The following is a 20,258-nucleotide window of genomic DNA, read 5'->3' as shown; positions in this document are numbered from 1 at the left end:
TATTGGTGAGGGTCTTCCCAGAAGTCCGCGGGTCGAACTTCCTGTTCCCGCCTTAAACACTAAAATTAAAAACAAACAGCAAAGAGGGACCGAAAACGGGACCAGGTCAGTGTTTACCTCAGAAATTGACTAGCCTGCTCCTGTGAAGGTCTCCCAGAAATCACTAACGCACCGCTCCCGCTGAAATCGACTGGCCTGCTCCTGCAAAGACAAGTGTTTTTAAAGGAGAGACTTACCTCCCAGAAATCACTTGCGCACTGCTCCCACTGAAGTTGACTAGCCTGCTCCGCTCCCGCTGAAATCGACTGGCCTGCTCCTGCAAAGACAAGTGTTTTTAAAGGAGAGACTTACCTCCCAGAAATCACTTGCGCACTGCTCCCGCTGAAATTGACTAGCCTGCTCCGCTCCCGCTGAAATCGACTGGCCTGCTCCTGCAAAGACAAGCGTTTTTAAAGGAGAGACTTACCTCCCAGAAATCACTTGCGCACTGCTCCCGCTGAAATTGACTAGCCTTCTCCGCTCCCGCTGAAATCGACTGGCCTGCTTCTGCAAAGACAAGTGTTTTTAAAGGAGAGACTTACCTCCCAGAAATCACTTGCGCACTGCTCCCGCTGAAATTGACTAGCCTGCTCCGCTCCCGCTGAAATCGACTGCCTGCTCCTGCAAAGGCAAGTGTTTTTAAAGGAGAGACTTACCTCCCAGAAATCACTTGCGCACTGCTCCCGCTGAAATTGACAAGCCTGCTCCGCTCCCGCTGAAATCGACTGGCCTGCTCCTGCAAAGACAAGTGTTTTTAAAGGAGAGACTTACCTCCCAGAAATCACTTGCGCACTGCTCCCGCTGAAATTGACTAGCCTGCTCCGCACCCGCTGAAATCGACTGGCCTGCTTCTGCAAAGACAAGTGTTTTATAAAGGAGAGACTTACCTCCCAGAAATCACTTGCACACTGCTCCCGCTGAAATTGACTAGCCTGCTCCGCTCCCGCTGAAATCGACTGGCCTGCTCCTGCAAAGACAAGTGTTTTTAAAGGAGAGACTTACCTCCCAGAAATCACTTGCGCACTGCTCCCGCTGAAATTGACTAGCCTGCTCCGCTCCCGCTGAAATCGACTGGCCTGCTCCTGCAAAGACAAGTGTTTTTAAAGGAGAGACTTACCTCCCAGAAATCACTTGCGCACTGCTCCCGCTGAAATTGACTAGCCTGCTCCGCTCCCGCTGAAATCGACTGGCCTGCTCCTGCAAAGACAAGTGTTTTTAAAGGAGAGACTTACCTCCCAGAAATCACTTGCGCACTGCTTCCGCTGAAATTGACTAGCCTGCTCCGCTCCCACTGAAATCGACAGCGGGTGACGAGTCTATTTGTTTCCAAATGGTTATAAATCCTGTCCCTGAGAATTATCTCCAATAATGTACCTACCACCGACGTGAGGTTCACTGGCCTTTAGCTTCCTGGATTATGTCTGCTATCTTTCTTAAAAAGCGGTATCACATTAGCTAATCTCCAATCCGTGGGATCTCACCTGTACAAATTAAGATACAAAGATGTCAATCAAGGCACCAGCAAATTCCTCCCTTGTTTCGCTCAGTATTTTGTGCTAAATCCCATCAGGCCGAGGAAACTTGTCTATCTTAATATCTTTTGAAACATACAATACCGTCTCCTTTTTGATGTCAATATGACCCAGACTTCCCTAGCCAAGAATCATCTTCCACAAAGGCCTTTTCTTTGGTGAACACTGAGGCAAAGTAGTCATTTAGTACCTCGTCCATTTCTAATGGCCCAACACATCGACCCCCACCCCTCCGCCACTTCCTTAAGTGGTCCAACCCTTTCAGCCATTATTTAATGGCCGAGCAGACTCGATGGACCGAGTGGCCTAATTCTGCTCCCATGTATTATGGTCTTTCCCTGGCCACCCTCTTCTTTTTTACATATGTATAAGAAGCATTGGGATTCACCTTCATCCAACTTGCCAAAGATTTGTTATGTCCCCTCCTCATATTCCACTTGAGTAACTTCGCACTTTCTTTATACACCTCAAGTGTTTCCACTGTCCCCACCCTTCTTGACCGTACAAAAGCCACCTTTTTTCTTTTTGAAAAGTCATTGGGTTAAGGAAAATCCCAAGGCTTTTTACACACACATAAAAAGCAAGAGGGTAGCCAGGGAAAGGGTTGGCCCACTGAAGGACAGGTCAGGGAATCTATGTGTGGAGCCAAAGGAAATGGGCGAGGTGCTAAATGTATACTTTGCATCAGTATTCACCAAAGAGAAGGAATTAGTAGATATTGAATCTGGAGAAGGGTGTGTATGTAGCCTGGGTCACATTGAGATCCAAAAAGACGAGGTGTTTGGCGTCTTGAAAAATATTAAGGCGAATACGTCCCCAGGGCCTGATGGGATCTACCCCACAACACTGAAGGAGGCAAGGGAGGAAATTGCTGAGGCCTTGACAGAAATCTTTTGATCCTCACTGTCTTCAGGTAGTGTCCCGGAGGACTGGAGAGTAGCCAATGTTGTTCCTTTGTTTAAGAAAGGTAGCAAGGATAGTCCAGGGAACTACAGGCCAGTGAGCCTTACGTCAGTGGTAGGGAAATTGCTGGAGAGAATTCTTCGAGACAGGATCTACTCCCATTTGGAAGCAAGGGGTCGGATTAGCGAGAGGCAGCATGGTTTTGTGAAGGGGAGGTCGTGTCTCAGTAAGTTGAAAGAGTTTTTCGAAGAGGTCACAAAGATGATTGATGCAGATAGGACAGTGGATGTTGTCTATATGGACTTCAGTAAGGCCTTTGACAAGGTCCCTCATGGCAGACTGGTACAGAAGGTTAAGTCACACGGGATCAGAGATGAGCTGGCAAGATGGATACAGAACTGGCTAGGTCATAGAACGCAGAGAGTAGCAATGGAAGGGTGCTTTTCTAATTGGAGGGCTGTGACTAGTGGTGTTCCGCAGGGATCAGTGCTGGGACCTTTGCTGTTCGTAGTACATATCAATGATTTGGAGGAAAATGTAACTGGCCTGATTATTAAGTTTGCGGACGACACAAAGGTTGGTGGAATTGCGGATAGCAGTGAGGACTGTCACAGGATACAGCAGGATTTAGATCATTTGGCAAGTCATGTTGCAGATGTACAGAACCTTAGTTAGGCCGCACTTAAAGAATAGTGTTCAATTCTGGTCGCCACACTACCAGAAGGATGTGGCGATTTTGGAGAGGGTGCAGAAGAGATTTACCAGGATGTTGCCGGGTATGGACGGTATTCGCTATGAGGAGAGGTTGAATAAACTTGGTTTGTTCTCACTGGAACGAAGGAGGTTGAGGGGTGACCTGATAGAGGTCTACAAAATTGTGAGGGTCGTAGACAGAATGGATAGTCAGAAAGTTTTTCCCAAGGTAGAGGGGTCAATTGCTAGGGGGAATAGGTTTAAGGTGCGAGGGGCAAGGTTTAGAGGAGATGTATGAGGTAAGTTTTTTACACAGAGGATAGTGGGTGCCTGGACCTCGCTGCCGGAGGAGGTGGTGGAAGTAGGGACGATAGTGACGTTTAAGGGGCATCTTGACAAATACATGAATAGGATGGGAATAGAGGGATACGGACCCTGGAAGTGTAGCAGATTTTAGTTTAGACGGGCAGCATGGTCTGCGCAGGCTTGGAGGGCCGAAGGACCTGTTCCTGTGCTGTACTTTTCTTTGTTCGTTGTTCTTTAGTCAGTGCAGTCTCAACTCAGAGAAAAAAACTTGCCATCCCAGCAATAAGCTGGGTCAACGTTTCTTGCACTGCCTCTGTGATAAGGAAGTCATATTATGTGTTTGCCTAGCCGGCCTGTAATTCCCAATTTCCTCGTGCCTTCCTTTATTTCAAAATAACTGGTTGCAATTTCTACCTTCCAATCTGCCAGGATATTTCCACAATTTTGGAACATGACAACCTACGCATCAACTATTCCCATGGCCACATCCTCGAATACCCTGGGATTTAGATGATCACGTCTTGGGGTTAAATCGGCTTTCAGTTACATTAGGTCAACGGGCTGAAGTGAAGCCATGTGAAGGAAAGCTAAACATGCAAGTCGAGGTTTCATCCCACAGACAATCTTTATATATTGGAAAGGATAAAAACAGCAGCCTAAAACTTCCAACTTCATCTTTGTGACAAAGAAAAAGTGTTAACACTTTGCACACCTCGTGAAACTTTCAAAGCAGCCTCTCCAACTGCAGAACGCGGCTTTTTATTTGAGTAGAAACATCGCATTTTATCTAGTATTCCCCTTTCGTACATTGGAAAAGGTCCATTCCATTAAACGATGGATGTGCTGCACTTAAAGCATCCCCAAAATGATTGGATAAGGAGAATCGTAAAAGATTATTGAAGAAAATGAAAACTATTCGGGTAAAGGGTAACATTATTGGATTGGATTTGTTTATTGTCACGTGTACCGAGGTACAGTGAAAAGTATTTTTCTGCGAGCAGCTCAACAGATCATTAAGTACATGAGAAGAAAAGTGAATAAAAGAAAATACATAATAGGCAACACAACATATACAATGTAACGACAAAAGCACTGGCATCGGATGAAGCATACAGGGTGTAGTGTTAATGAGGTCAGTCCATAAAAGGGTCATTTAGGAGTCTGGTGACTGTGGGGAAGAAGCTGTTTTTGAGTCTGTTCGTGCGTGTTCTCAGACTTCTGTATCTCCTGCCCGATGGAAGAAGTTGGAAGAGTGAGTCAGCCGGGTGGGAGGGATCTTTGATTATACTGCCCGCTTTCCCCAGGCAGCGGGAGGTGTAGATGGAGTCAATGGATGGGAGGCAGGTTCGTGTGATGGACTGGGCGGTGTTCACGACTCTCTGAAGTTTCTTGCGGTCCTGAGCCGAGCAGTTGCCATACCAGGCTGTGATGCAGCCCGATAGGATGCTTTCTATGGTGCATCTGTAAAAGTTGGTAAGAGTCAATGTGGACATGCCGAATTTCCTTAGTTTCCTGAGGAAGTATAGGCGCTATTGTGCTTTCTTGGTGGTAGCGTCGACGTGGGTGGACCAGGACGGATCTTTGGAGATGTGCACCCCGAGGAGGTGTTGTTGTTCATTCTGACTGATTGTGGTCTGTTGGTCAGAAAATCGATGATCCAGTTGCAGAGTGGGGAGCCAAGTACTACGTTTTGGAGCTTTGATATGAGCTTGGCTGGGATTATGGTGTTGAAGGCGGAGCTGTAGTTAATAAATAGTAGTCTAATGTAGGAGTCCTTGTTTTCAAGATGCTCTAGGGATGAGTGTAGGTCCAGGGAAATGGTGTCTGATGTGGGCCGGTTGCAGCGGTATGCGAATTGCAATGGATCAAGGCATTCTGGGAGTATGGAGGTGATGCGCTTCATGATCAACCTCTCGAAGCACTTCATTACGACTGAAGTCAGGGCCACTGGTCGGTACTCATTGAGGCACGTTGCCTGGTTCTTCTTTGGTACCGGTATGATGGTGGTCTTCTTGAAGCAGGTGGGGACCTCGGAGTGGAGTAGGGACGGATTAAAGATGTCCATGAATACCTCTGCCAGCTGGTCCACGCAGGCTCTGAGTGCACGACCAGGGATCCCGCCTGGGCCCGTCGCCTTCCCAGGGTTCACATTAGGGAAAGGATTGAAGATTGGTCAGCTAGCAGGAGAGAGCTGCACAACTGGGATGTTTTGCTGGTTGTCAGAATGTGGAAGGCAATGTACCACAGGAAAATTGGAATTATGAGCAGAAAGATATCTATCGCGTTCTTGAAACCATTTAATGATTCGGACTCCACTGCTCAATGAGGCAGCGCGTGCCACAAATTCACCACCCTCTGCTAGAAATAGAGCATCCTCATCTCAGTTTTAGATCTGCCGCCTCTCAACCTATATCTGTGATCTCTTGTTCTACATTGCCCCGCAAGGGTGAACATTTGTTCTACATTTACTTCATCAATCCCTTTTAGTATTTTGTACAACTCGATCAGATCCCCTCTCATCCTTCTAAACTCCAGCATGTATAAGTCCAAACTGTTAATCTCTGCTCATATGTCAACCCCTTCATCCCTAAATTCAATTTGGTGAATCTCCTCTGAACTTCTTATAATGCCACCACATTCTTCCTCAAACACGGAGACCAAAATTAGACAAAACTCCAGATGTGGTCTGATGAACAACCGATTCAATTGCAACAATACTTCTGTACTTTTGTACCCCAGTCCTTTTTCAATAAACGCTCACATTCATTTGCCTTCCATTTTGTACCTACATACAGACATTCTGCGATTGATGAACAAAGACTTCTAAATTTCACTGCCCAGATGCATTCTGGATCTGCTTTCCATTGAGATAATAATTTGCCTGACCATTTTTTTGGCCAAAAGGGATAACCTCACACTTATCCACATTAAATCCATCTGCTAAATGTCGCCCCAATCTCCTAGCCTATCTATACGTGTCTGTTAAATCAGGATCTCCTCTTTACTACCTGAAGGGTGTAGAGGTTTTAGAGAAGGTTTAGAGGACATTTACCAGGATGTTGCCTGGTCTGGAGGGTGTTAGCTATACAGCGAGGCCGAATACACTTGGACTGTTTTTATTAGAACGACGGAGGTTGAGGGGAGACCTTATAGATGTTTACAAGATTATCAGGGGTATGGATAGAGTGGGTGGGCTGAATGTCGCCCCAATCTCCTAGCCTATCTATACGTGTCTGTTAAATCGGGATCTCCTCTTTACTACCTGAAGGGTGTAGAGGTTTTAGAGAAGGTTTAGAGGACATTTACCAGGATGTTGCCTGGTCTGGAGGGTGTTAGCTATACAGCGAGGCCGAATACACTTGGACTGTTTTTATTAGAACGACGGAGGTTGAGGGGAGACCTTATAGATGTTTACAAGATTATCAGGGGTATGGATAGAGTGGGTGGGCTGACACTCTTTCCCAGGGTGGAGGGGTCAGTCACTAGGGGACATATGTTTAAGGTGCACGGGGCAAAGTTTAGAGGAGATGTGCAAGGTAGGTGTTTTACACAGAGGGTGGTGAGTGCCTGGAACGCGTTGTCAGGGGAGGATGTGGAAGCAGATACATTAACGGTGTTCAAAAGACATATTGACAAATACATGGATAGGATGGGTATAGAGGGATACGGCACATGGAAGTGCTGAGGGTTTTGGCCAAGGGTGGCATCATGGCCGGTACAATCGTGGAGGACTAAAGGGTCTGTTCCAGTGCTGTAATGTTCTTTGTTCTTTGCTTTCCCACCCATTTTACAATCTCAGCAAATGTGCTATGTTACAATCTGTCCCGGCTTGAAGATTATTTATATAGATTGTAAACAGTATGGTTCGTTTAGTGGACATTGTGGCACCTCATTAACTGCAGAGAAGGACCCACTTAACCGGACACTCTGCTTTCTGTCAATCAGCCAATCTTCAATCCAATCAAGTGTACCAACAACCCCTTGCGATCTCACCTTGTGGATCAATCTATTATGCAGCACCTGTCAAACACTTTCTGCAAATCTATGTACGCCACCTCCACATGTCGCCCCTTATTCAACTTGCAAGTTACGTTCTCAAATAACTCAAGCAAGGTTGTCAAGCATGACTTACCCTTCATAAAGCCATGCTGATAGTGGTGTATTGAGCTTTGTCTTTCCAAATGTTCAGTCACATCCTTAAAGATTGATTCCAGTAACTTACCCACCACAGATACATTAACGGCTTTCAAAAGGCATCTTGACAACCACTTGGATAGGATGGGTATGGAGGAATATGGCACAATGAAGTGCTGAGGATCATGACCGGTGCAGGGTTGGTGGGCCAAACGGCCTGTTCCTGTGCTGCATTGATCATGATCTTTATTCACAGAGATCAAACTAACTGATCTATAGTTCCCTGCGTTTTTGCCTGTTTCCCTTTTTAAATAGAGATGTTACATTAGCGTGTATCCAATCTAGCGGGACCTTCCCAGAATCCAGGGAATTTTAAAAACCATACCCAATGCATCCGCTACCTGACGTCACCTTCTTTTAGACCCGAGGTACAGGTCATCAGACTTATCTGCCTTTAGTTCCATTATTTTTTCAATACGTTCTCCCTAGTGATGGTTACAGCAATAACTTCCTCTGCATTAAATGCAGTTCTTGGAATTTTGTTATCCTCTACTGCGAAGACAGAGGCAAAATATTGGTTAAGTGCCCCAGCCATCGCTGCGTTCCTCAGCTGTATCGTCCTCTAAAGGGCAAAAATTCACTTTAGCTACCCTCTTCCTCTTTATATACTTATAGACGGTCTTGACATCAAAAAGAATTAAGAACAAAGAGCAATACAGCTCAGGAACAGGCCCTTCGACCCTTCAAGCCTGCACCGATCACGTATCCTATCTAGACCAAATGCCGGTATCCTTCTATTCCCCGTCTTTTCATGTGTCTATCCAGATGAGACTTAAAGGTCATTAATGTATCTGACTCAACCACTTCACTTGGCAGTGCATTCCAGGCCACTACCACCCTCTGTGTAAAAATCTTCCCCTGCACTTCTCCACTGAACCTATTCCCTCTCACTTTGAACTTGTGCCCCCTTGTAATTGTCGTATCCGCACTCGGAGTAAGCTTCCAACTGACACCCTATCTGTCCTCCTCATAATTTTACATACTTCTATCAAGTCGCCACGCACCCTCCGTCTTTCTATGGAGAACAATCCAAGTTTATTCAATGTCTTCTCAAAGCTAATACGATCCATACCAGGCAACATTCTGGTAAACCTCTTCTTTACTCACTCCAAATCCTCCACGTCCTTCTGGTAGTGTGGTAACCAGAATTTGTCACAGTATTCCAAATGTGGCCTAACCAACGTGTTTATGTTTTCTGTTAGTTTCCTTTCGTAGTTCATCTTAGATTTTTGTGATTCTATTTTTAGTAGCTTTTTGCTGACCCTTAAAGTTTTCCCAATCCTGCAGATTAACACCACCTTTTTCAGTATAGTATGGACCAGGTTTTGCCTTTACGTCCATCCTGACCTCCATGTTTGGCATGGAACGTCTTTCTCTCTTCCACAATTCATCTTCCTCTCAGGAATATACTTCAATTGTGGTGTCTAATATCCACCATTGTTCCTCAACTATCCTTCCCTCAATTATTTGTGCCCAGTCTACTTGGGCTCACTCTTTCCTCCGGCCTGTATTTCATTTCATTTCATTGCATTTCACTCCATTGCCCACCCTCCCAGCCTGTTCAAATACTTCTGCAGCCCCCTTGCTTCATCAATACTTCCTATCCCTCTGCAGATCTTTGTATCATCTGTGCCTCCAGTTCCTTCTTTCAGATCATTAATGAATATTGTGAAATGTTGTGGTACCAGCAGAGACCCCTGAGGCACACCAATAGTCACCGGCTGCCATCCTGAAAAAGACACATCTGCCCCCTGATTCTCCTGGAGTTCTGGCATCCCACTGCTGTCTTCCATCATGAAGACTGATGCAAAGTCACTATTCAGTTCGTCTGCCACTTCTTCGGTTCCTTTTATTACTTCTCCAGCCACATTTTCCAGTGTTCCAATGTCTATTTTTGCCTCTTTTACCTTTTATATATTTTAAAAAACGTTTTCAATCCTCTTTCATATTACTAGCTAGCTTGCACTCATATTTCATCTTCTCTCCCCTTATTCCTTTTTTAGTTGTCCTCTGCTTGCTTTTAAAGGCTTCCCAATGCTCTGCATTCTCACTAATCGTTGCAAATTTGTATGCTTTTTCTTTTGCTTTTATGCTGTCCTTGACTTACGTCATCAACCATGGATGCTTTGTACTCCCCTTAGCTTGTTTCCTCCTCCTTAGGATGAATTTCTGCTGTGCCTCCCGAATAACCTCCAAAAATTCCTGCCATTGCTGTTCCACTGTCTTCCCTTCTAGGGTCCTTTTCCAATCAACTGTGGCCAGCTCCTCGCTCATGTCTTTGTAGTTAACTTAATTTAATTGTAATACCCTTACATCTGATCCCAGTTTCTTCCTCTCAAACTGCAGGGTAAATTCTATCATATTGTGGTCACTGCTCCCTAAGGGTTCATCGAACATAGAACAGTACAGCATAGTACAGGCCCTTCGGCGCACAATGTTGTGCCGACCACTTGTCCTCATCTAAGATCAACCTAACCTACACCCCTTCAATATACTGCTGTCCATGTGCCTGCCCATGAGTCTCTTAAATGTCCTTCATGACTCTGACTCCACCACCTCGGCTGGCAGTGCATTCGCTCCAGTGAGAAAAGCTCTAGCTCCCTCAACCTTTCTTTATAAGACATGCGCTCCAGTCCACGCAGCGTCCTTGTAAACCTCCTCTGCACCCTCTCCATAACATACAATCCTTCCGATAATGAGGCGACCATAACTGGACACAATGTTCCAAGTGTGGTCTAACCAGTGTTTTATAAAGCTGCAGCAACGCCTCGCGGCTCTTTAATTCAATCCCCCTGTTCATGACAGCCAACATACTATACGCCTTCTTAACAGCCCTTTCATCCTGGGTGGCAACTTTGAGCGATCTATGTACGTGGACCCCAAGATCCCTCTCTTCCTCCACACTTCCACGAATCCTGCCTTTAACCCTGGATTCAGCATTCAAATTCGACGTTCCAAAATGAATAATTTCACATTTACCTAGGTTGAACTCCATCTGCCACTTCTCAGCCCAGCTCTGCATCCTGTCAATGTCCTGTTGTAACATGCAATATACCTAGACACTGTCTACAATTCCACCAACCTTCGTGTCATCGGCAACCTTCCACTTCCTCATCCAAGTCAATTATAAAAAACACAAACTGCAGAGGTCCCAGATCGTATCGCAACAGGACACCACTAGTACAGCGTACTTTCCATCCACTGCCACTCACTGTCTTCTTTCGGAGAGCCCATTCTGTATCCAGATAGCCAAATTTCCCTGTATCCCATGCCCCCTGACTTTCTGAATGGGCCTACCATGGGAAACCTTATCAAATGCCTTACTGACATCCACGTTTATCACATCCACTGCCCGACATTCATTAATCTGTCTCGCCACATCCATAAAGAATTCAATGAGGCTTGTGAGGCAACACTTGCTCCTCACAAAGCCATGCTGACTATCTTTAATCAAACTATGTTTTTCTAAATAATCATATAACCTATCGATCAGAATCCTTTCAAGTATTTTTCTCACCACAGAGATAAGACTGATGGGTCTGTAATTCCCAGGGATTTCCCTATTCCCTTTCTTGAACAGGGGAACAAGATTCACCTCCCTCTAATCAGCCGGTACTCCTCCAGTGGAGAGTGAGGACGCAAAGATCCTCACCAATGGCGCAGCAATCTCCTTCCTTGATTCCCGGAGTAACGTTAGGTATATCCCGTCTGGCCCAGGAGGCTTATCTATCCTGATGCTTTTCAAACTTTCCAGCACATCCTTCTTCTTAATATCAATCTGTTCGAGCCTATTAACCTGGTTCACGCTGTTTCACGAGAAACAAGGTTCATATCTCTAGTGAATACTGAAGGCAAATATTCATTTCGAGCCTCCCTACCTCCTCAGACTCTAGGCACAAGTTCCCTCCTCTTTCCATAGTCGGTCCTCCTCTCACTCTGCTCGCCCTCTTATTTCTCAGATAAGTGTAGTATGCCAGGAAAAAGCGAATGACTAGGGAAAGAGTAGGACCAGTCAAGGACAGGTATGGGAAATTGAGTGTGGAGTCTGAAGAGATAGGCGAGATACTAAATGAATATTTTTCATCAGTATTCACTCAGGAAAAAGATAATGTTGTGGAGGAGAATGCTGAGCCCCAGGCTAATAGAATAGATGGCATTGAGGTACGTAGGGAAGAGGTGTTGGCAATTCTGGACAGGCTGAAAATAGATAAGTCCCCGGGACCTGATGGGATTTATCCTAGGATTCTCTGGGAGGCCAGGGAAGAGATTGCTGGACCTTTGGCTTTGATTTTTATGTCATCATTGGCTACAGGAATAGTGCCAGAGGACTGGAGGACAGCAAATGTGGTCCTTTGTTCAAAAAGGGGATCAGAGACAACCCCGGCAACTATAGACCGGTGAGCCTCACGTCTGTAGTGGGTAAAGTCTTGGAGGGGATTATAAGAGACAAGATTTATAATCATCTAGATAGGAATAATATGATCAGGGATAGTCAGCATGGCTTTGTGAAGGGTAGGTCATGCCTCACAAACCTTATTGAGTTCTTTGAGACGGTGACTGAACAGGTAGATGAGGGTAGAGCAGTTGATGTGGTGTATATGGATTTCAGCAAAGCGTTTGATAAGGTTCCCCACGGTAGGCTATTGCAGAAAATACGGAGGCTGGGGATTGAGGGTGATTTAGAGATGTGGATCAGAAATTGGCTAGCTGAAAGAAGACAGAGGGTGGTGGTTGATGGGAAATGTTCAGAATGGAGTACAGTCACAAGTGGAGTACCACAAGGATCTGTTCTGGGGCCGTTGCTGTTTGTCATTTTTATCAATGACCTAGAGAAAAGGCGCAGAAGGGTGGGTGAGTAAATTTGCAGACGATACTAAAGTCGGTGGTGTTGTCAATAGTGTGGAAGGATGTAGCAGGTTATAGAGGGATATAGATAGGCTGCAGAGCTGGGCTGAGAGGTGGCAAATGGAGTTTAATGTAGATAAGTGTGAGGTGATTCACTTTGGAAGGAATAACAGGAATGCGGAATATTTGGCTAATGGTAAAGTTCTTGAAAGTGTGGATGAGCAGAGGGATCTAGGTGTCCATGGACATAGATCCCTGAAAGTTGCCACCCAGGTTGATAGGGTTGTGAAGAAGGCCTATGGAGTGTTGGCCTTTATTGGTAGAGGGATTGAGTTCCGGAGTCGGGAGGTCATGTTGCAGCTGTACAGAACTCTGGTCCGGCCGCATTTGGAGTATTGCGTACAGTTCTGGTCACCGCATTATAGGAAGGACGTGGAGGCTTTGGAGCGGGTGCAGAGGAGATTTACCAGGATGTTGCCTGGTATGGAGGGAAAATCTTATGAGGAAAGGCTGATGGACTTGAGGTTGTTTTCGTTGGAGAGAAGAAGGTTAAGAGGAGACTTAATAGAGGCATACAAAATGATCAGGGGGTTGGATAGGGTGGACAGTGAGAGCCTTCTCCCGCGGATGGAAATGGCTGGCACGAGGGGACATAACTTTAAACTGAAGGGTAATAGATATAGGACAGAGGTCAGAGGTAGGTTCTTTACGCAAAGAGTAGTGAGGCCGTGGAATGCCCTACCTGCTACAGTAGTGAACTCGCCAACATTGAGGGCATTTAAAAGTTTATTGGATAAACATATGGATGATAATGGCATAGTGTAGGTTAGATGGCTTTTGTTTCGGTGCAGCATCGTGGGCCGAAGGGCCTGTACTGCGCTGTATTGTTCTATGTTCTATGTTCTATGCTTTGGGGTTTCCCCTAATCCTTCCCGCCAGGGCTTTTTCATGCCGCCTCCTAGCTCTCCTAAGTCCGTTTTTGAGTTCCTTCCTGGATACCTTGTAATCCTCTAGAGTCGAGTCAGATCCTTGCTTCCTCAAACTTACGTCAGCTTCCTTCATCCTCTGGAGTAGAAGCTTCACTTCTCTTGTCATGAAAAGGCTCCTTCACCTTTCCATTCCTTCATTTTAAGATCTCTAATCAAGTCTGCCTCATTTTGCATCACCAAATCCAGAATTGCATATTCCCTTGTGGGCTCTACCACATGCTGCTCCCAAAAAACATCTCTCAAACATTCCACAAATTCCTTTTCTTGGGATCCACTACGAACCTGATTTTCCGAGTCCAGCTGTACATTCAAGTCCCCCATGATTATTGTAATATTGCCTTTTTTTACATGCTTTCTCTATCTGCTGAGTTATTTTCTGCCCCACATCCTACCTATTGCTCGGGGGCCTGTACGTAACTCCCATCAGGGTCTTTTTACCTTTACGATCCCTCAACTCTACCCACAGAGATTCTATGCCTTCTGATCCTTTATCGCTCTGTGCTATCGATTTAACTTCATTCCTTACCAACAATGCACCAAACAGGCTCCGGAATGTGGCGACTGGGGGCTTTTCACAGTAACTTCATTTGAAGCCTACTTGTGACAATAAGCAATTTTCATTTAATTTCAATGCAACCCTGCCCCCTTTGCCCACCTGCCTGTCCTTTCGATAGGACACATAGAACATAGAACATAGAACATAGAACAATACAGCGCAGTACAGGCCCTTCGGCCCACGATGTTGCACCGAAACAAAAGCCATCTAACCTACACTATGCCATTATCATCCATATGTTTATCCAATAAACTTTTAAATGCCCTCAATGTTGGCGAGTTCACTACTGTAGCAGGTAGGGCATTCCACGGCCTCACTACTCTTTGCGTAAAGAACCTACCTCTGACCTCTGTCCTATATCTATTACCCCTCAGTTTAAAGTTATGTCCCCTCGTGCCAGCCATATCCATCCGCGGGAGAAGGCTCTCACTGTCCACCCTATCCAACCCCCTGATCATTTTGTATGCCTCTATTAAGTCTCCTCTTAACCTTCTTCTCTCCAATGAAAACAACCTCAAGTCCGTCAGCCTTTCCTCATAAGGTTTTCCCTCCATACCAGGCAACATCCTGGTAAATCTCCTCTGCACTCGCTCCAAAGCCTCCACGTCCTTCCTATAATGCGGTGACCAGAACTGTACGCAATACTCCAAATGCGGCCGGACCAGAGTTCTGTACAGCTGCAACATGACCTCCCGACTCCGGAACTCAATCCCTCTACCAATAAAGGCCAACACTCCATAGGCCTTCTTCACAACCCTATCAACCTGGGTGGCAACTTTCAGGGATCTATGTACATGGACACCTAGATCCCTCTGCTCAGCCACACTTTCAAGAACTTTACCATTAGCCAAATATTCCGCATTCCTGTTATTCCTTCCAAAGTGAATCACCTCACACTTCTCTACATTAAACTCCATTTGCCACCTCTCAGCCCAGCTCTGCAGCTTATCTATATCCCTCTGTAACCTGCTACATCCTTCCACACTATCGACAACACCACCGACTTTAGTATCATCTGCAAATTTACTCACCCACCCTTCTGTGCCTTCCTCTAGGTCATTGATAAAAATGACAAACAGCAACGGCCCCAGAACAGATCCTTGTGGTACTCCACTTGTGACTGTACTCCATTCTGAACATTTCCCATCAACCACCACCCTCTGTCTTCTTTCAGCTAGCCAATTTCTGATCCACATCTCTAAATCACCCTTAATCCCCAGCCTCCGTATTTTTTGCAATAGCCTACCGTGGGGAACCTTGTCAAACGCTTTGCTGAAATCCATATACACATATCCTTGTATATTTAGATCCCAGCCCTGATCCCCTTGCAGCCATGTCTCGGTGATGCCCACAACATCGTATTGGCCAATTTCAATGTGCACAACAAGCTCATTTACCTTGTTCTGTATATTGCGTGAATTAAGGTACACTACCCTCAGTCCTGCATTGACCACCTCCCTTCTCACATGTCTGAGCTAGGACAGGTGGTTGAAGTTTCAGTAGGGGAACATTTTGGGAGTCGTGGCCACAATTCCCTAAGTTTAGGGTACTGTTGGATCCGAATGAGGGTAATCCTCGCATCGAGGTTCTAAACTGGCGAAATGCAAATTACGATAATTTAGGACAGGATTTGAAGAATTTGGATTGGGTGTGGCTATTGGAGGGTAAATCAACATCGGATATGTGGGGGTCTTTCAAGCGACAATTGATCAGGATTCAGGAAAGTCACGTTCCTGAGAGAACGAACGATAGAATGGGAAGTTTAGGGAGCCTTGAATAAAGAAGGATATTATGAACCTCGTCAAAAAGAAAAAAGGTGGCTTTTATACGGTCAAGAAGGGTGGGGACAGTGGAAACACTTGAGGTGTATAAAGAAAGCGCGAAGTTACTCAAGTGGAATATGAGGAGGGGACATAACAAATCTTTGGCAAGTTGGATGAAGGTGAATCCCAATGCTTCTTATACATATGTAAAAAAGAAGAGGGTGGCCAGGGAAAGACCATAAGACATGGGAGCAGAATTAGGCCACTCGGTCCATCGAGTCTGCTCGGCCATTACATAATGGCTGAAAGGGTTGGACCACTTAAGGCAGTGGGGGGGGGGGTCGATGTGTTGGGCCATTAGAAATGGACAAGGTACTAAATGACTACTTTGCCTCAGTGTTCACCAAAGAAAAGGCCTTTGTGGAAGATGATTCTTGGCTAGGGAAGTCTGGGTCATGTTGACATCAAAAAGGAGACGGTATTGTATGTTTCAAAAGATATTGTGGCTTGTAGTATACATAAACGATTTGGCGAAAAATGGAGCTGGTCATTTATTAGTAAGTTTGCGGATGGCACAAGGTTGGTGGAGTGGCAGATAGCGTTTAGGATTGTCAGAAGATACAGCAGGACATAGATAGGTTGGAGACTAGGGCAGAAAGATGGCAAATTGAGTTTAATCCGGAAAAATGCGTGGTAATGCATTTTGGTAGGCCTCACATAGAGGAGAAATTTACAGTAAATGCCAAAGCTCTGAGGAAAATCATGGAGACCATCATAATTTGAAAGTGGCAATACAAGTGAACAAGATAGTCAAGAAAGCATACGGGATGCTTGCTTTCATTGGATGGGGCATCGAATATAAAAACTGGCAAGTCATGCTATAGTTGTATAGAACCTTGGTAAGGCCGCACTTGGAATATTGCGCACAAGTCTGTGTGCTACAATACCATAAGGGTGTGGAAGCTTTGGAGAAGATGCAGAAAAAGTTTACCAGAATGCTTCCTGGTCTGGGTGTTAGCTATGCGGTGAGGCTGAGTAGACCCGGACTGTTTTCAATAGAACAACGGAGGTTGAGCGGTGACCTGATAGAGGTCTACAAGATTGTGAGACGCATGGATAGAGTGAATGGGCAGGGACACTTTCCCAGGGTGGAAGGGTCAGTCACTAGGGGGCATAGGTTTATGGTCCGTGGGGCAATGATCTTGAACTGGGAGGGAATCAAATACTGTCCTCGGCAGGAATAAATATATACCGTGAATTACTGAAACAAAACACACACATTGTAATTTCAGGTGCGGTTAGAAGCCCAATCAGTTAACTGTTGACCTCAGAGATGCAAACCTATTGTCCTTTCATTTCTCCAATTGTCACGAAGGAAGCCCACATATGCTTAACTGAATGGGAGGCTGTGACTAGCAGCGTTCCACAGGAATCAGTTCTGGGGCCTTTGTTGTTTGTGGTGTATATAAATGATTTGGAAACAAATGAAGCTGGTCTGATTAGTCCGTTCGCAGACGACACACAAATTGGCGAATTTGCGGAAAATGAAGAGGATTGTCAGAACATACAGCAGGATATAAACTGGTTGGAGTATTGGGCGGAGAAATGGTGGATGGAGTTTAATCCGGAGAAGTGTGAGGTAATGCACTTTGGAAGGTCCAATGCATGTAGAAATTAAACAGTAAATGCTACAACTCTTGCAAGTATTGCCCGCATAGAGATCTGGGTATGTACGCTCACCGATCACTGAAAGTTTTAACGCATGTGGATAAGGTGGTCAAGAAGGTATATGGCATGCTGACCTTCATAAGTTAGGGCCTTGAATACAAAAATTGGCAAATCATGTTGCAGCTGTACTAGACCTGAGTTAGACCTCATTTGGAATATTGTGTGCAATTCTGGTCGCCGCACTACCAGAAGGATGTGGATGCTTTGTAGAAGGTACAGTAGCGGTTTACTAGGATGGTGTCTGGTATCGAGGACATTAGCTATGAGGAGAAGTTAGATGAACTCGATCTGTTCTCACTGGAACGATGGAGGTTAAGAGGCGACCTGATAGAGGTCTACAAGCTTATTAGTGGATTGGACAGAGTGGATTGTCAGATGCTCTTTCCTAGGGTAGGAGCGTCAAGTACTAGGGGAATAGATTTAAAGTGCACGGGGAAAACTTTAGAACAGATGTGCGAGGTAAGCTTTTTACCTAGAGTGTGGTAAATATATGGAACAAACTGCTTTGGGAGGTGGTGGGAGCAGGTACAATAGCAACATTTAAGGGACATCTAGACAAATATATGAATAGGGTGCGAATGGAAAGATACGGATTCTTTCAGTGCATATGGTTTTAGTTTAGGCAGGTACCATGGTCGGCGCAGGCTTGGAGAGCCAAGGGCCTGTTCCTGGGCTGTATTGTTCTTCATTCGTTGTACATCTGGCGGCCTCAGAATACAAGAGTGATTCCTGAAGATCGATCACAGGCCGTTTCGTCTTCGAGGGAGACAGTTCCACATACATGACTGTTGGCACATATTTTGTATTCCTGAAGAACTGGGGTGCAATCTCCTCAATGGCAAGATGTGTTATTGGTGTCTAACATTAGAATATTCCAAAGTGAAATAAGCCATTAGATTTGAAAATAGTTTGGGATTGAGAGACAGAGAATTGTAAAACAGATATGTTTACAGGTTAGATATTACAATGTTTACAATTTGAGAAAGGTCAAGACTCCAAACTTTCCTGAGAACATGCGTGATACAAATGGCCTGAGAAGATTGGTCCACATTTCCCAACAGAGGGGGAAAATACCCAGTTTAATGCGGGAAGTGGCTCTTTCCTTACGAATAAGAAATGTTTTGTGGACGCACGTTTCCATAACCACTTCGAGTTTAGATTGAACTCGGGAAATTTTCGAAATCTGTAAATCTCCTCTTTTAATCAATTGCACATTTACACTCTTAAATTTCTAATCTCTGTAATTACCTCCCTAAACATATCCATCTTTATATCACTGTTTCCAGCCTAACTCCCTCCCTTACCTGTAGAACAATTTCCCCATTTAACACACACCATAAAACATGCCTCGCTGACTGAGATGTTGCCTGCCAGCCACATAGAAATTCTGTTTTTAATCTGCTTTTGCTACACCTCTGCACATATTTCAATGTGAATGCTGCTTTATGAATGCATTTTGTTTGTGGTGGGGGTATGCATTTGCAGGAATTACCGAAAGCAGAAAGAGGTGTGAGCCCAGGAACATATTTAAGAAGGAGTTAAACCAACAAAGGAACTAAAGACACAAGCGAGATGGGGTTCCCCCAAATACCGAGAATTATACATTTCAACAGTAAGGAAGTTAATGAATAATGTATGATATTTTTATTTTTTAACTTTAATATGCTGCAGGAAAGGTTATAAGAACATAAGAACATAAGAACTAGGAGCAGGAGTAGGCCATCTGGCCCCTCGAGCCTGCTCCACCATTCAATGAGATCATGGCTGATATTTTGTGGACTCAGCTCCACTTTCCGGCTCGAACACCATAACCCTTAATCCCTTTATTCTTCAAAAAACTATCTATGTTTATCTTAAAAACATTTACTGAAGGAGCCTCTACTGCTTCACTGGGCAAGGAATTCCATAGATTCACAACCCTTTGGGTGAAGAAGTTCCTCCTAAACTCAGTCCTAAATCTACTTCCCCTTATTTTGAGGCTGTGCCCCCGAGTTCTGCTTTCACCCACCATTGGAAACAACCTGCCCGCATCTATCCTATCTATTCCCTTCATAATTTTATATGTTTCTATAATATCCCCCCTCATCATTCTAAATTCCAATGAGTACAGTCCCAGTCAACTCAACCTCTCCTCGTAATCCAACCCCTTCAGCTCTGGGATTAACCGAGTGAATCTCCTCTGCACACCCTCCAGTGCCAGTACGTCCTTTATCAAGTTAGGAGACCAAAACTGAACACAATACTCCAGGTGTGGCCTCACTAACACCTTATACAACTGCAGCATAACCTCCCTAGTCTTAAACTCCATCCCTCTAGCAATGAAGGACAAAATTCCATTTGCCTTCTTAATCACCTGTTGGACCTGTACACTGACTTTCGCGACTCATGCACTAGCACACCCAGGTCTCTCTGCACATCAGCATGTTTTAATATTTTATCATTTAAATAATAATCCCTTTTGCTGTTATTCCTACGAAAATGGATAACCTCACATTTGTTAACATGGTATTCCATCTGCCAGACCCTAGCCCATTCACTTAGCCGATCCAAATCCCTCTGCAGACTTCCAGTATCCTCTGCACTTTTTGCTTTACCACTCACCTTACTGTCGTCTGCAAACTTGGACACATTGCCCTTGGTCCCCAACTCCAAATCAACTTTGTAAATTGTGAACAATTGTGGGCCCAACACTGATCCCTGAGGAACACCA

This window comes from Scyliorhinus torazame, chromosome 19 (genome assembly GCF_047496885.1).
Source record: "Scyliorhinus torazame isolate Kashiwa2021f chromosome 19, sScyTor2.1, whole genome shotgun sequence".
Taxonomy (NCBI): domain Eukaryota; kingdom Metazoa; phylum Chordata; class Chondrichthyes; order Carcharhiniformes; family Scyliorhinidae; genus Scyliorhinus; species Scyliorhinus torazame.
Note: the sequence above shows the minus strand (reverse complement) of the source record.